At 36.2% G+C, this 17,367-nt stretch overlaps 2 long non-coding RNA genes across 2 annotated transcripts in view; one reads left to right on the top strand and one right to left on the bottom strand.

The window, feature by feature from the left end:
• Nucleotides 1-17,367, top strand: part of LOC145549352 (uncharacterized) — an 89,410-nt gene that overhangs the window by 47,163 nt on the left and 24,880 nt on the right. Inside the window, exon 3 of the long non-coding RNA XR_014085288.1 lies at nt 705-774. This is a non-coding gene — a long non-coding RNA (uncharacterized LOC145549352). The remainder of the gene's footprint in view (nt 1-704; nt 775-17,367) is intronic.
• Nucleotides 15,290-17,367, bottom strand: part of LOC145549353 (uncharacterized) — a 150,657-nt gene continuing 148,579 nt past the window's right edge. Inside the window, exon 3 of the long non-coding RNA XR_014085289.1 lies at nt 15,290-16,048. This is a non-coding gene — a long non-coding RNA (uncharacterized LOC145549353). The remainder of the gene's footprint in view (nt 16,049-17,367) is intronic.

Genomic DNA, 17,367 nt, shown 5'->3' with positions numbered 1-17,367 from the left:
GTGTGTTTAACAGAAAATATCAGCTTATTAAAATGTTTTTTCTCATTATCACTTTAGTACTAGACATGAATCTGCTTTATGTCAATGTGTAGAGACACAAACACCATTGGTAGTTAACCTACCAATAATTCAGGCTAACAGCTAATGACAACAGAGCTTGTTTAACAGTGAATTTGAGCTTTTAAAAATGTTTTTACACCTCTCCACTTTTGCATTAGATATAAATTTGCTTTGTTGCTTTTGTCTGAACCAAACTACATTTGTGTGAACCTGGAGTGACGTAAATTGTCCTAGTTAAGCTATTGATGATTTGAGCTAACAGCTATTCATGCTAACTGATACAAAAGCTAAAGTCCATTGACAACAAGTGAGCTTTTCATCACTTTCCACTAGACATGAATTTGCTTTAATTATCTTAACCAAATTACATTTGTGTCAATCTGTAGGGTAGATAAGGCAGCTCTGCTACATATTTTTAGGAATAGCATCATGGCTGCCTTCTACAGAGAAGATACTGACTTCTGAAATTAAGACGATACATTATACTGAAAAGATTCTTTAATATATTTTTGGTTTGAAGGTACTCTATACACTCACTTGTCCCCAACTCCATCCTACAGACTAATATAAAATAAATTCTTAATCGTCAGCGCCTGACCTGTGGGTCTTTGCTTTCTGATGAGCCTTAATTATCATCACCACAGATTTCCAACTGTGGACACCAAGAGGTCAGCGGAGACGGATGCCACGCATCTCAATAGTTCAGCAATTAAGGTAAGAAAAGTCAGTCGTTTTTAAAGCTGGGGATGTAAAATTGTTGTATTTATTCTACCAACTGCAAAGCAGTACAGCAAAAGAAGGTTTTCTTTGATTTTAATTAAACAGAATGTGAACACAATGTAGATATATAACATCACAGTGACTCTGGTCGGTAAATGTATTGTTTGTGAGCCTCGCTGTCATATCCATGTGAAGTATGCATGTAATAAATACCCCGTTGTTTGCTTGGCGCCATGAAAAGGTCACGCTTTGGGGATTTCAGCAGTGCCTAAAAATAAAGCATCTCATCAAGGTGTATACATAATTAATGATTGGTCATTTTACATAAGGAGGCAGATTTTTCCGTCTCATTGCCCTAGTCAATCATCCAGTGTCAGAAAAGAAGGTTTTAATTCACATGCATTAGCTCATACTCATCAATTTGAGGGTCTTGATGTTTAATCTTCAATATTTGTCGAAAGGTGTTGATCAGGTGTTTAATCTTTTTGGATAATATAATACAGAAAGTTCTTCAAAATTGCAACCAGTAATGACTTCAAAAACTAAAAAAAAGTTCTATTTTTTATTTATTTTTTTATTTTTTTAGGAATAATTAAACTTAGGATGCGTATAATACAATAGGGAACGCCTTGAATGTTGTAAGGCAAATTATCCGCCACAAATTAATTAAACATGTCAGCCCTTTTAAAATCTAAATTTAATCGACTCATTAGAAAGTAAATTGCATAAATTAATGATCTGAAGAGTTCACAGCCTGTAATAAAGAATAAACTCTAAGCTAGCATCATGTTTTTGTGCTCTGGTTTACATTTTTTTATGCCAATCTGTATTTTTCCACGAAATCTGGGAGTTTTTTTCCTCCATCCCCCTCTGATGTACTTCCTGATTTGTTTTAGCGCTTGTCCTCCTTGGTTTTTATCCAATTAGTTTCCCCCCGGCCCTTGACACACTTGGCCTTTGCTTGCTGATTACCATTCAGCTCTTGTTCATTTGTCATTATTTCCTCCTGGTTTCATGCACGCAGACAGTGGTGTTTTTGACAAACAACTTCAGTTTTTGACACATCAAAGTGTTTTAAAGGGGACTTATTATGGAAAAATTCATTTTATGCACATTTTCCCACCTACTTTTCAGTTTCTACTGCTTCTAAAAATATAAAATAAAAGTTTTCTTGGCAATAAGTTGATCTTCTTTGGTGTGTGGGAAATTAGCCATTTCAAAAACCCTCAGAATATAACGTCAAATTAGAGGGCACTGTGCCGTTACCTAGCAACCCCAGCAGAGTTCCGTCCATCACCTAGCAACCCAACAGGAGTTCTAGGATGTGTAAAGCACTTTGGGGTCTTCTGGACTTACGTGCTATACAAGTACAAACCATTTACCAAGAACCTGAATATTTAGGTCAAAGATAAATATTTAGTTTAAAGCTAAAACATTTCTTAAGCTCATTATTTTACATGCTAGCTAAATATTTGTTTTAAAGGTAAATATTAAGTTCAGTAACTAAATATTTAGCTCCAAACTGAATATTTGATTAGCAAACTAAAGGTGTTAAACATTTAGTTAGTAAACTAAACATTTAGCTTACTAATTATTTAGTTAGCAAGCTAAATATTTAAAGCAAAAAAATTAGCAAGCTAAATATTTAACTTGCTAGCTAAATATTTGTTTTGAAGCTAAATATTTAGTTCACAAACTAAATATTTAATCTGCAAGCTAAACATTTAGTTAGTAAGCTTATTAATTATTTAGTCAGGAAGCTAATTTTGTTAAGCTAAATATATAACTTAAACCTAAAAACGTTCGTATCAAGCTCAATATTTAACATCTTTACTAAATTAGCTAGCTTAGTTTTAAGCTTTTATAAGCTTAAAATTAAAAACTTTAGCAGGCTCAATTTTTAACATGGTAGATGCATATTTAAATTTAAGTGTGTGAAATAATCTGCCAGTAGAACTTGTATCTTTTCATCAATATTAAGGAATTATTTACTTAAAACAAGCTTTTGTATCTTGTTGAAAAGTTACATTTAAGTTAGTTTAGTCTTTTCAATCGTACCACAATACAAACTTATCTCATTAGCCAGACAGGACCGTGTTGACCCGTCTTTGCCTCTATCAAAATATCAATCACTCCGAACCACATTACAGCTTCCAAAGATGTCGATGTTTCTTTCCCAATTTGAGCTTCATTTCCCTCATTAGAGCAGCACATATTTCACCCTGTCATTTGTTTTGAACCGGTATTGAGCATGTATGATTAAAAGAGAAGAGATTGATTTTCTTACAGACAGCCTCTTAATGAAACCCAGCAGAATAATTGACCCTGAACTTTTAGTGCCGCTGCATCTTCCCCTCATGTATCCTGAGCGGTAAAGATGCTCAATATTTAAATAAACACAACCGCGGCACTGCAAGGAGGAAATCGAAGGCCGAACACTTTAAAGTACATTCAGATAATACACTACTTGCTGAAATGATTGGTCGCACGGAGGGAAGCCATTACGTGGCCGCCATTAACAGTGCATCATGCAGAAATAAGCTGATCAGCACTTTACGATGGAACTGGCATTTGTAAAGAGGATGGATGGCCTCCTGTGTTCATTATCATCAGTATGTCTCCAGTTACGCAAATCAATTGCACATTAAAGCACAATGAAGCCAAAATGCGTCTGGAAGGTTTTGTTTTGACAGCTTACATAGCGTAATATACAAATATATATTACAGTTATACAAATAATGTAATATAGCATTCTGTCTATGCAGATGAGAAGTAGCTCTTCTGTTTGTTTTGCTTCGACTCCTTTTACAACCATGTTTCATTGTTATACAACATTACAAGTAATTATGCTTAATTTTAATTTCCTTTCACTTTCTTGACATATTAAACGTTTTGTGGTTTTATTGTTGTGACAAATGAAAGTGCTGACAGCTGAATTTGCACCTGGAAGACAATATTTCCAGGGATAAATAGATTTATTATTATTATTATTATTAACCTTTATTTAACCAGGTAAGAAAACCCATTAAGACCAGAGTCTCTTTTACAAGGGAGACCTGCCGAAGAGGTCAGAGGCACAAACTTCAGAAACAGGAGTTAGTTAAAGGAGTCGTTTGACATTTAAAGAGCAAATTCAGTTCAATTGAAGACAAAATAGTGTAAAATAGGCAAGTTTTCACTGTAAAATATTTATCTCTAAGTGTGTTTTCCTGCCTAATAGCCCAGTAGACTCAATTTGGTTGTGCAACATTTGTAACATTTTCAGCTGCTGTGGTTCTCTTTCAGACTGCACCATGTTAAATGAACCAAACTATTTGAAAAACCTGTTCTCCTCCTCGCCTGTGGGGGCGCTGCACCAAGAACTACCAAAGGAAACAACACTAACTGGAGTAGACGTGATCGCCACTTCCTTCTTCATTGTCAATTTGTAAAATTGAATGAAAAAACTATTATTCCAACCTAAATTTTTGCATTAACAATAATTTCGAAAACTTATTGAAAACTTTGCAACAATATGCATTGAAGTAAATTATAGTAGTGATGTATAACAGTTAGAATTCCTAAATTTAAGCTGTTTTATGTATTTCTCAACCTCTAAAAAGAAAGTAGATGAAGGTAAATTAACGAAAATAGCATAAATAAACATGAGCCTTTTTTTCCCATCAGATAGAAACCATACCCAGTTACAGAGCAGACAGTCGTGATAAAATACCGTTTGTACGAGTTTCCTTTAACATAAACTGATGTTTGTTCTCCAGCAAACAATTTTGTCTCTCAGTTGATAACGATTCACCCAGCAGACATTTGGACAATGATTCCTGCAATCTTACTCATCATCTACACAGGACTGCCTCAATTTTACCTTTATGGCTCCAACAATAAAGCACCCAACAGATGAGATGGATGGAAACAACTGGAGAATAACATACACCTTGTTAAATGTTTATTCAGAAGCAGAATAAACAGATTTACATTAAATTGTTCATGCTTTGGCAAATTGTTTTTAAAAGCAGAAAACAAATCTTAGATGAATTAAATTATCTTAGCTAACATTCAAACTAAACTCAGCTGAACAGTTCATGAAAATACAGCATGTAAATATAATTTTTAGACATTTAATGTTATAAAAAATTTCCTGCTTGTTTGGAGAAAAGGCAGGTCCAAAAATCTAGAGCATGATTTCCTCATTTTTCTGTCTTTCTGTCTTCCAAGCTATGTTTTCCGGTCCTCCCCTGCCGTTCCCTCACAACTGAATCCGACTGCGAGTCATAGATCACTCAAGACGCCCCAATCATTTATATGCAAATTGGATGCCATCTATTAGCCTTTTACAGAATCAGTTTAGATTATGGGAGAAAACAGAGAAATGTCTGTATCTGATTCTTCTTTCCTGGCCACAAAACCCCATTTCCCCCCCCACATGCATTAAACTGTCATATAAAAACTCGACAACGCTTTCACCACACTATACTTTCTCTCTTTATTAGTGGACTGATTATTGTGAAATATAATTTCCTGTTATAATGATTAATGGTTGAAGAAGAAAAGAAAAGAAAATCTATATTATATGATTTTTATTCCTTAGAGAGAATGAATAGCTATTCAGACACGATTTGTGTTAACCTGGTAGCTAGCAGCTAGCTAGCTAACCTCATGGGTTAGCTAGCTAGCTGCTAATGCTTGTTGGTTAACATTTCAATGTTAATTTCCAATTATAGTTACCAACTGTATCTTAAAATACAGCCTTTTTAAACTTATAAGGGGGATTTAATTTGAATCTATGTAAAATATATATATATATATATATATATATATATATATATATATATATATATATATATATATATATATATTTGAAGATGCACATAAACGTAACTGTTTAAATTTTATAATTGGCTAGCTTTAGCGTATTGCCATTTATTTTCTTTCTTTAAAGTTGAAATTAATTATTATGTTTTGGATAGCTTTGCATCCATTGTGCTTTTTTTTTTGTCTGACTCTGGTAGTCCCTATGCAAAGGATGATTTATGTAGAAATGTTCTCTTAGTTTTATTACTCTTACTATTTTTAGGTTTCTTAATAAACCAGAAAAACATTTCCACAAAATGACAACGCCAGCTGACTGGCAACAGATATTTCTAATTAAAAAATAACATCACATTATTTTATGCTAGATGACTCATTGTATGTTACATGATTGACAAATATTTTGTGTAGAAAAAAAATACATTAGTGAAAAAGTTGAACAAATAAACATAATCCATCCTGGTATATAAATAGCTTCCATCTTTGTATTTGAATGACACAGTGTATGGTAATTGTTTTTTGCAAAACAACAACATCTTTGCCTTTTTTTTTATTTTTTTTTACCAGTAATGGCTACTTTGAATGTTGGCATCATAGAGAGAGAGAGTAATGGGTTGGGGGGGTGTGGAAGCTGCATCTCTGCTAATTAAATGACAGCGAGCAGGCAGATGAGGGAACCGGTTTAATTTTTCAAAGGTGACATGCAACCAGGAACATTATGTGCCAGCTATCAATATGAATAACAGGTAGAGAGGCATCAGCTGGCAGGCTTTCTAATGAAGGACTGCAACACTGTAATGTTGTCTCCATCTGTTGTCAGATGTCACTGCATTCACCCTGTGGCTCTTTTTCCTTATCCTGATGTTTGCCTTCGTCTGTGTCAGAGCTCGGCTATATAGGCTGTCAAATTATAGATTCAGGTACCAAGAAAATACGCTAAGTTCCCACTCATAATTAGGACAAAGTATTGGGGCTAAAAACATAAAATTAGTACAATTATGGGAATAAAGTGGTAGTATTACAACAACAAAGTCATATTACTACTTTATTCACGTAATATTATGACTTCTTGAAATATTTTGACTATACTCATAATATGACTTTAATCTTGTTCTATTTTGATATATTTCTTGTAATCATAATATGATCTTATTTTGTGCTAGTTTATTCTCGTAGTTTTATTTATTTTTTTCTGTTTTTATAAACTTTTGAAAGTAAAATTATGTAACGTATTAACTGACTTGAAACAAAGATGGTTAATTCTTACTTGCTATGTTTAATTTGAAGAATATCACAAGTTTTCAAGCAGAGTTTTGAAAAATGACTGAAGACGAGATGTTCCTATAGTTTTCATGATTTTATGTTAAAAAGGCTTGCCATAGGGACGCAGCATATGTGTTAAACCGTCGACCAATCACGTCACTTCCTGGAGGTCTGGAGTTCTGGAACTTTCTACAGGCTAAATAAAGATGGTTAATTCTTACTTGCTATGTTTAATTTGAAGTATATCACAAGTTTTCAAGCAGAGTTTTGAAAAATGACTGAAGACGAGATGTTCCTACAGTTTTCATGATTTTATGTTAAAAGGGCTTGCCATAGAGACGCAAAATATGTGTTAAACCGTCGACCAATCACGTCACTTCCTGGAGGTCTGGAATTTCTGGAACTTTCTACAGGCTAAAAAAAAGGTCAACAGAAGCTACCGCCATTTCAGGACATCTGTGCAGCTAGAAGTAAAACAGGTAAAATTTTATTTGATTAACTGTTAATAAAGCATAAATGGAATTTCCTAATGCGGATATTTATTTATTTAGTTAAGTTTTTAAGTCGGACTGTAGTGTCTCAAGTCATGGCTTGACATTAGTGACTTAGCTTAGCATACACCGAGATTCTTTGGGTATAAATGTATTTCGAGACTTAAAATGTTAAAATTATTTTACACTATAAAGGAGCAAAATTATTGTGTTAAATAACTATTATTGAATTATTTGCACCGTAAATGTGTGCCGTCTTTATATAGACGCCTCATTGTGTTGGATCGTGACTCGGTTTGCCTTGATATTAACACATCTGTTTTAAGAGCCCCTTAATTACTGAATTTAATGTTTCATTTATTCTGATTACATAGCGTTTCTGTCATACCAGTTTAATATAAATGCACTGGCACAGTTGAGATTATTATTTGAAGTTTGAGTTCAACAACACAAAAGCAGTAGTGTATTCAGAAAAATAATTGGCTTTAACGCAAGAACCAACCAAACAAGTAAACCCATAAAAAAAGAATTAACCTCAAAAGCATCCAAGCATAAAAATAATCCCAGCTGGTGTTGTTTTATTTCAGATTAAAGCTTGTATATTTGCTTTATATATCAAGTAAGAGGACATTGCAGAGCTGCATTAAAGATGCAAGTCGGAGAAGTAATAAGGAAGATAAAGTCAGTGCTCCAAATCCATGTAAAATATATGCAATTAGATCACTTCATTTACATTATTTTGCATACATGTCTCATTACAACATCCGTATGTTGAATCTGTGCTTTATAGATTGTTTTGTGTGTCTAATCAGACTTGGAGAGGACTGACTATTAAGTATCTGAAGACATTCCAGTCATCAGGGTAAATAGAGTCCCATGATAAATTTTTGATTTAAACTTATTAAAAATGCATAGACGCTTGATAAGTATATCACTGCACTGTCCTAATGGAACAATAGAGAGTGAAGATGGCTAACATCAATCTTTGGAGAGGAAATATCCTTCTTTACAGTAACACTTTAAGTATTTCAGCTCAGATTCAGCCAAATTGTCCCGGTTGAGAAACTGTAAGTCGAGGCCAATTGGAACAAAATGTTTTGTTGCGTTTCATGTGAAAATTTGCCTAACAGAAATAAAAACAACAGTAAAGTTTGTTGTAAACATGTTTTTGGTTGTTTACTGTAATATTGACTAGAGGTGTGCTGATCGATCGGTCACCGATCATAATTGGCTGATTTTCGTGAAAAAGTGCATGATCGGTGATCGGCGATCATTGGCTCTTGTTGCCGATACCGATCACCTGCATCTCATTTCTCAACCTGCCTGTGCAGCTGGTCTCCTCTTTCCTTCACTCTGCAAACGCGCAGCAACAAATCCTAAGCGATGTGGAACTATAACTATGACGCACTGAGTGAATGGTGAAGTTTGCGTGTTGCAGTGGAAAATTGAAGCAGGTCAAAATGCATCAACACAACGAAGCTAATACGACATAAAAACAATGCCATACTTGACAGAGTTTGGCTACATCGAGACTCACTGCAGTAAAATGACATATGGAGGATCAGATAGCAGGTAAAGCAGCGCACAGCTACAAACACTCACCTGGATTAGCATGACGGTCAGAAAGCTAACAAATAACCCGCAAAATTATTTAAGTCTTGGAGCTGCGATGTAAGACGCTGGTTCTGCTCTCGCTGTTGAACCGCTGCTACGCTAAAGGTAGTAATATTTCACAGACGGAGCGCCGCTTCTGCTCCACCTGGTAGTGACTCTCACACCGAACCTCTACTTAAAGCTGCAGCATCTAACCTAAAAAATACATTTTACATACGTATTAAAACTTTCGCTGTCCTAACATGAGACAGATAATCTCTGAAAAAAATAATCAATCTCCTCCCAGTTCTGCATAATTACTCAGCTCAGTCAGAAACAGCCACTCAGAACTAGCAGTAATCAGCTAGCCGCCATGCTAACAGGAAGTTTTCATTCAGTAACTCAGGATTGTTTATTGTAATGGATCCTGTATTTGCCTTTGAATGTTAAGTTTTGTACTTGAATTTCTTTGGCAATGTTGAGAGGTTTTATTTTGGCTCTTTGCATTATTTAGCCTCTTCAGAGCCTCCATATGTCATCAGTCTGTTAAAGATAGTTTTACTGATAGCAGTACAATTTGCACAATGCCTGTTTTGTCTAGTTTTCTTCTTGGAAAAAGTTATTTAAAACAAGTTTTTGTCTAAATTAAGGTGAATTCATGGTTCCTTTTTCCACATAATGTAACTGGTAGTGCTTATGATAAAAAAAATAAAATAAAAATTATTATATGATCTGTATCGGTGATCAGTATCGGTGATCGGCCCTCATGGGTGATCGGTATCGGCAGGAAAAATCCTGATCAGCACATCTCTAATATTGACCAGTTTCACGTTATGTCAAAAACGATGACGTATGTTATCTCCTGGATAGCACCTCAAAATGACAGTTTAGTCCAATATTGCTTTTAATTTCTTGATTTCCCTGTAAAAATAGTCATAAGTTTCTGCAAGGTTGGCTGCACAGGCAGTGCTGTAAACCAAACATGTTACTTTATGGTAAACCTTTTGATGAGGAATGAAAAGTATTAGTTCCACTGGCAGATTATTTCACTAATGCCTTGTAATAAGTGAAATAATCTCCCAGTGAAACTATAATTTTTTAAATCATTATTTAAGAATTGTTGACTTAAAACAAGCTGCTATTTTTTGCTGAAAAGTTAATGTAAGTTAGTTTTTGTCTTTTACAAAAAACCAAAGATATTTGCAGTAGTAACTGGACAAAAGTAGTTTTTCCAGTGTGGATGCAAGCTGGCCGGAGACCGCTCAAAAAACCAGGAAGTGGGCTACAATACAGGGCATTCTGGGTAAGTACAGCCAAAACAAACGCTAGCGGCAGAAATGTCTCGTGGTCTGTTACCAAAAACAAAAGAGAAATCTTCCAACCGCTAATATATCATGCTACTTGGTCTTTCTGAAAAAGGGAGTTGTGCTCAGTGACTTCAGAGGTTTTTGTCGTTTCCTTCGGTGGCTCTTGGTGCAGCGCCCCCACAGGCGAGGAGGGGAACAGGTTCTCCATAGGGTTTGGGCCGTTTGACACAGTACAGTGTGAAAGAGAATCGAAGGAGCTGAAAATGTAACAAATGTTGCGATTTTGGTCCCAAATTGAATGGAGTCTACCAGATTATGAGGTGGGAAAAACCCTTTGGCTGCATTCTCATCAGCCCTGCTTAGTCCACTTTAATAAAACTCCTGTTCGCTTGCTAAGAAAGTCCAATTAGTCTGAGCAATCGAACTCTGATCCGGACCAAAAGCACCAACTCTGGTCTTGGTTTGGTTGAAGTGAACTCTGGTGCGCAAATGTCCAGTGGAGACCGCTCCAAAAGCAGGGAGCGGACTACAGCGCATGGCATTCTGGGTAAACGCAACCAAAACAAATGCGAGAATTTAGCGCTAGAAATGACTCATGTTTTTTTTTTCCATCAGACAAGAGACAAATCCTACAACCGCTAAAATCTGGTGCTACTCCATTGTAGTTTACATTTTGCTCAGTGTCGTCTTCGGTGTTTTGTCGGGTTTTTTTCAGTGGTTCGTAGTGCAGCGCCCCCACAGGCTAGGAGGGGAACAGGTTTCACTATTAGTTTGTGCCTTGTGAAAGAAAACTGCAGCAGCTGAAAATGTAACAAATTCTGCAACTTTAGTCCCAAATCAAACCGAGATCACAGGCCTATCAGATGTGAAAAAACACCCAAAGAGTCACGTTTTTGGACCGTGGGAGGAAGTTGGAGTATCCAGAGAAAACTGGGTGTTGCAGGCCCCTGCAGGACGCTGCATGCAGATAAATATCAGATCTTAAATTAAAATAAATATCAGTATCTCATCTCCTGAAGAGCGTAGGATGTTTTTTTTTTCTCTTGTTCTAGTATATAAATAGAGTTTTCTTCTATTTTGTGGTTGTTTTATTGGTTTGTTGTACAGGTACATTATTGTGTTAAGTTAATGTATCCCCCTTAGCAGAAGTGCAATCTCATTGCACCTCTAAAAAGCAATATTAAACCTGCATATGATGCATTTTATTTTTAGCCTGGATGTTTTTAGTTGTTTTTTTCCCACCCGTTAACAGTAATCATTGTAGTAATACACATGACGCTTAAATGTTTTTCTGTAGCAGTTTATTTATCCTCGTCGGCCAGAAGCGATGGGGTGGTTGTTTTCCCAACGTGAATTATCTGTGCTACCGATGCGTGGTGCAGTTACAATGACTCATTCTAAAAATTCAATACTGCTGCTTAAACACTGCCTGAGTATAATGGGGACAGGAATATTAAACACTGGCAAATTAAAACTATCCATAACGCTGATTAAAAGCAGCGCTCTGAAACACAGCCACACGCAGGTGGAGGGAGATATATGAGCAGCCAAAGAACAGCAGAGTTTCCTGTTATGTGCTGCTGACATCCTTGTTTTAAGCTAGCTGAATACACAAAGTACAAGCCATTAGAAGGACGAGTGTCAGGGGACCTACTTAGCTTCACATTCAAGGCCTAGTGTGCGTTCTTAATGGCCAGTTATTCACAAAACTAAAGTTGTTTATTGTGTCAATGCCTCTTTTCATTGCCTTTTGCCTGACGTGAGTGTTTCCATCCTGTCGTTTGCTGTGCATGCTGTGATTTACAGTTAAAAAGTGTTCTTCTGTCACACTGAAGCGCCTTAACCACAAATCAAACGCTGTTGGTTTATGGTTTTCTTTTGGTTTGCCCGGCTACGTCGGTGACTATTTGTTTAAATATGCAGAAGCTGTTAAAAAAAAAAAAAAAAAACTCAAGCAGTTGCTTGAAAAATGAGCAAATAAATCCCTCGGTGTGTGAATGGCTCATTGGACCATACACACACCATCCTTGCCAGTTTTAGAAACGGTTTGTGTCCTTTTTGATTAATTTCTGCACCATAAAGCAGCTCAGACTGACTTTGTTATTACCGTATTAAAAACTTTGGCATGTTTAAGAATGATAAAACGTGGAAACAGTAGCTTGTTCTAAATTTTGTTAGTGATAAAAGTTATCAGCTCTTTTGTTTCTGTACTTTTAAATCACAGGAAATGGAAATAAAACATGCTTAATGTTTTTCAAGCATAAATGAAGGTCAACATAATTTGCATTGTATTTTATTTCTATTTTATGTGACAGACCAACACAGATTACTGCATAGAAATCTGAAAAGTGTGGCATGCGTTTGTTTTCTGCTCATTTTACTCTAATACTCCAATATAAAATCCAGTGTAAACATGTGGCTGTGTTCACAATGCAGGCAAATCCGTACAAAATCCAATTTTGTACGGATTTGCGACCCAGATCCAACTTTTTCATGAAGGTCTGAACAGCTCAAATCTGAGCTTTTCACTCTAGAAAAGTTGATTTGTGCCTCTACCGATTATTACATGTAACCAAATCAGTTATGTATTATTTTTTGCTAATTTATTGAAGAATGACCATTGTGTTCTCTTTGACATCGTAAAACTGAAATAGCATTAGCTAACTAACGTTGCAAACTATCCTGTTACATGCTTACTACAAGCTAAAATAATATTATGTGCAAGTTATCTTATTGTAACAATAAAAGAGAAAATTATTGTTGTCTTAATCCATACTTCGGCATTACGTTCGGCCATCTTGGATTTGTCTTCTTTCTCTAACCGAAACAACGTCTCAAAACAACCACCAGAGGGAGTTTTAGGGCGCTTTACAAAAACTGTTAATCCAGTATCCATCCATCCATTTTCTTTCACCCTTGTCCCTCAGTGGGGTCGGGAGGTGCTGGTGCCTCTCCAGCTAACGTTCCGGGCGAGAGGCGGGGTCACCCTGGACAGGTCGCCAGTCTGTCGCAGGACAACACAGAGACACACAGGACACACAACCATGCACACACACTCACACCTAGGGACAATTTAGACAGACCAATTCACCTGACAGTCATGTTTTTGGACTGTGGGAGGAAACCGGAGTACCTGGAGAAAACCCACCATGCACAGGGAGAACATGCAAACTCCATGCAGAAAGACCGGGGCTGGGAATCGAACCCAGAACCTTCGTGCTGCAAGGCAACAGCTCTACCAACCGCGCCACTGTGCAGCCCGTTAATCCAGTATTAAAGGAATAATCTGTAAAAAATTAAAAGCAAGACAAACTGTAATGAATGTTGAGGAATAAAAAGCTTTTTTGTTTCAACTTTTAATGACGACATCAACTCCTCTATGAAACACAAAAGCTTAATCTGTCTCGGAAATGTCCATCATGATTCTTTATTTATATGTGAAACCTTGATCTCATTTCAGAAAATATAATCCTATTCTCCTGCACAGCCCTGTAGCAGCAGAGATGACTGTATTCATCTGAGAATATGAATAAATAATGGCACCCTATAGCTATCAAAAGACCACCAGGCTGGTTGTTTAGTGGCATTAATTTCATATGCAAATCAATAACTTCACATCGATGTCGTACTTGAAAAGGGCGCTTCAAAGTCAAACATTTTTAACATTCACTTCTAGTCCGTCTTTGTGGCCTTTTATCTGTTTAGATAATAATTGTTTGTATAATTTCACCAAGCAGAACCCGTCCAAACACACAATCCGGTGTGTACTGTTGGGTTTTTACTCACACAGAGGCTGCATGTCAGGAGCAGCTTATTTAACCTTTGGTCCGGTCCCACAGGAACCCTGCGGCTGCACCACAATAGGATCAGTGGCTTTTTCAACATGAATAAGTTATGTACTGTAGCCTGATTATTGAGGTCTTAATGTTACATGATGCCTCTGTGGACGTGGGAGCAAATACAGAGGATGGGGAAAGCGATATGAAATGGGTAATGCACTTTAAAAAAGGACTGGATCATGTCTCTCTGGTTGGAGTCGAAGATGAATAGAAAATATTTCATCTGAAAAACCAGAACTGAAGCTGAAGGAACTAAATAAAGCTCCGCACTTTTGTTCACGTTGGAGCTAAGGTTGTAAATCAGGTGGGAAGACTCGACTCTCACTTTTTGTTTGTTATGTAACATTTTCAGGGGATTTGGAGATTATATCACAACCAGATAGAGCAATCTGAAGCTCTGGATCCCAACGAGGTTTTATTAATGGCTACATTTATAATTAATCAGCCCCTGCAGGACGCTGCAGTGGTTTTTTGTGATCACTGCAAACTGAAATTACTGATTTTGCGTCACAGTCAAAGTTGCAGATTTTTTTCGTAACATCACTTTGCAAAAATGTTAAAATTTATGTACATAACTTTCCCCAAAATGTTAACATGAAGTAACATTTTTAAGTATCTTTTGAAATAACACCATTAATACAAGTGAAAAAGAATAATTACATACTCAATTAATAATAATAACTACAAACAAAATTTCAAGTAATTTTGAAAGTGCTAAAACTATGAAGTTTAAGGATTTTTTTTGGGGAGAACATATGAACAGACAATAGTATATTTTTATCTTAATTGAAAAATATATATATATGCAAAGTGAATGGAAAAAAAAAACGTTCTCACGCTCGAGTTATTTCTTTATTTTTCTATCAAATGTCCCTTTAGGAGCTCAGTATATTAGTCATGCTAAGAAAATGTTAAGTGAATAAAGTGATAAAATTACAAGGACAAAGTTGTAATATTACCAGAATGAATGCACACAAGAATTTTACAAGAATAAATTTGTACGAGAACAAAGTTGAAATAATACAAAAAGTTATAATGTTCTCTTATGACTTTATTCTTTTAATTTTATTTTTATTTTCTTAGCATTGCCATAATAATACTCAGTAATTCCCTGTAGAGTCTTGCTTAATTACTGTTCTGGAATTGTTCTTTGTTTTATTATGATTTATTTACGATTTTTAACAACAACAATGAACACCTCAAAAATTTTTTGGGAGAATAAACACAAAGCAATAAATGACAAAACAAAAACCGAAAACAAAGCAGCATTTATTTCCATAAGTAGGTGGATAAAAAGTTAATAACTAAAAAACTAAACGGAAGTCATAGAAAATAAAATACAAACATGTTGTAATTTAAGCAGAATGCCGTTTTTAATCTGTATTCTCCAGTTTGCAATTAATCTATTAACAATCGATTAATCGCGTTTAATCCGATTAATCGTTTCCTCCCTGGTCTGTTCATGTTGCTGGATTGGCCGCGCCGCTTCAGGATTCTGCATTGTGATCAGACACAAAGGGGAAATCCACTACAGTGTTTTCGTTCCCACAGTCGGCGTGTGCTTGGGAGTCCACAATGCGAGTGGGAGAGATGAGAGCCGGGGCTTTTGGGAGGTCACTTTTTTCTGCTGCCCACCTTGGCACCGCCGCCTGCTTGTCTTCAGATCAGAGCTTTGCCGTGAACCGGAGGTTGGCAACGAATCCAAGTGGCCGGGGGAGATAAGGCAGCCGCTGGGACATTACAGATGCAGGCATTAGCTGAGAGGAGGCTTGATGGAGAGCAGGGCAAGCTGAAGCCTTTGATAGTGCTTCCGATGTTTACTGCCACCACTCAAGAACCGGGCATCCTCGAAGCGCTTCGGAGACTTCAGGCTCTTCAGACTTGTACTGACACAGGCGTTCCACAATCGCTCCACAAACAGAGTGATCAGATGTTTGGACGCTGCCAATTCTTTGCCATTTCATTCCTCCTGAGGGGATTCGGCAAGACCGAACAGATACATAAAATCAAATCACATCGGTTTTAAATATTTGTATGCAATAAATACCTCTATTCATACAGATTTTCCCCCTTTTCCTGCTGGTTTTTTTATCCCTCCCCCCGCACCTTATAGAAGATTCCCATTGGATTGCCCGGCATCCCACATTTCCCGTTCTCTGCTTATCTGACAGTAACAGTGCCGGTCCCCGTCCCGAATCTAACATTTACTGTACCATCCGTCTTTCTCCTAGCTGCCTTCAAGCAGCTCTGCCATTTACTATACGTGCCAAGAAGTCTGCAACCCAAAGAGACAACCGTGAACTGAAAGAGGGAGGGCAACGCTTGACAAAGTGGCTGTCACTCTCCAATGGTGTTTCTCGGGTGAATAATTCCATGGCTGGAATAATCGCCAACATAATGCGATAACCCACAGTGTTGTTTAATGTAGGACAAGTCTCCATTAATTAAAAGCCTCGTGGTCAACCGGCCAGGCCTAATTCACCAACCTTTTAATTATGCTAACAAATTCCATGTCAGACACGCTAAAAACTCAAAAGACATTTCAAACTCGACAGCTCCTAAGCTAAATTACTAAATCTTACCAAGGAGTTTTGGTGTGGTTTCTAGTGCAAACGTCATAATATAGTTGAAAAGTAACTTTTCAATAAGATGTGAGCTCATTTACAGTAAATAATTACTTATTATTGATTAATAAGAGGTACTAGTTCCACTCACAGATTTATTTAATGCTTTAGAGCATTTAATACCTACATTCATGATGTGCCATACTTTGAAATAATTTTATTTAGACAGATGAAAAACATCCTAATTTTTCATTTTAAGTTAGAAAAGTCACATATTAATTCCTTGCATTCATTGCCAAAGTTTATTTTTAAACTAATAAGTAATTGATTTGTCATTTAGGAGATTAACTTTAAAAACACAAAATCTTACCAAGTATTTTTGGTCTATTTTCTGTTGAAAATATCTTGGTACACTTAAAATAAGACAAAGTTAACTTACAATAAACTATTCATCAAAATATGAGATCGTTTTAAGTAAATATTTTTTAAATATTGATTGAAAGCACTTGTTCCGCTCACAGATTTATCTGATGCTAACAAACTCCTACCAACATTCACGGTAATACTTTGAGATCATTTTATTCAGACTAACAGGTGAAAAACACATTTTCATTTAAAGTTAGAAAAGTTTTGATTCTTTGTATTTATTGCCAAAGTTACTGTCATTTAGGAGATTAACTGCAAATACACAAAATCTTAGCAAGTCATTTTTGTCTAGTTTGTA

Source organism: Poecilia reticulata, chromosome 20 (assembly GCF_904066995.2).
Source record: "Poecilia reticulata chromosome 20, P_reticulata-male-v2, whole genome shotgun sequence".
NCBI classification, from domain to species: domain Eukaryota; kingdom Metazoa; phylum Chordata; class Actinopteri; order Cyprinodontiformes; family Poeciliidae; genus Poecilia; species Poecilia reticulata.
This window is presented reverse-complemented; position numbering and strand designations above follow the sequence as displayed.